The following is a 727-nucleotide window of genomic DNA, read 5'->3' on the forward strand; positions in this document are numbered from 1 at the left end:
TATCGATTTTAGACGTGAACTTTCTAGGTGCTGATAAGACAGATGAAGATTTGGCTCCTTCTCCACTGCCTGCACCTCTCATGCCCCCTCTTCGGTACTTTCGTTCCCCCATCTATAATTTTAAATGAATACATGCACATCTCTTGGTCTGTTTATAGCAGGATCTTGTACCCCGCCCCCCGCATTTCTAAGATGAACCATTGCTGCCTCTGTCTTCACTTGATCTCTTCTCTCCACCAATGTGTCAGGTGTTAACACTGACCTGTTCTGTCACCATCATAAGTTTTCTGTGCTATGTCTCAGCATCCATCCTCATCACTGAAAAAGCAAAAGACGCGTTTACGCTACAATGACTGTGGAAGGACTCGGGACACTCAGAATGCGCTGAGTACATTTCCTCCTGCCAGTGCCATGACCCCACGCCCCTCAAAGAAAACATCCCTACTTATGCTCAAGTGGAATTCTCTGTACTCTGTTTCAGTGGCTCAAGGCACTTTTGATCTAACTTCACCTTTAAGCTCATCTATGCTAGAGAACATATTTTTAGCATTTAGTCTCTCCCTGGCTTGTTAATTTTATTCTCCTCTCTTAATGGCTGCCCACCTCCAGGCGCTGTGCTGAATGCCAGGAGGTGGGGGCCGGGTGGAAGCTTTGCTACGAGGGCCCTGTGAGGCTGACCTAAAGACATGGCTGTACCGCAGTGGTGGGATGGTTCGCAGCGTGCTGC

The 727-nt window shown here is 48.0% G+C and overlaps 1 protein-coding gene across 1 annotated transcript in view; it reads left to right on the forward strand.

Annotated features, from left to right (window-relative positions):
- DZIP1 (DAZ interacting zinc finger protein 1) overlaps window positions 1-727 on the forward strand; it is a gene marked incomplete at its 5' end in the record, with an annotated part of 48,805 nt that overhangs the window by 46,718 nt on the left and 1,360 nt on the right. The window lies entirely within an intron of this gene.

The sequence above is a fragment of the Bison bison genome, unplaced genomic scaffold (assembly GCF_000754665.1).
Source record: "Bison bison bison isolate TAMUID 2011002044 unplaced genomic scaffold, Bison_UMD1.0 scf7180017864527, whole genome shotgun sequence".
Classification (NCBI taxonomy): Eukaryota; Metazoa; Chordata; class Mammalia; order Artiodactyla; family Bovidae; genus Bison; species Bison bison.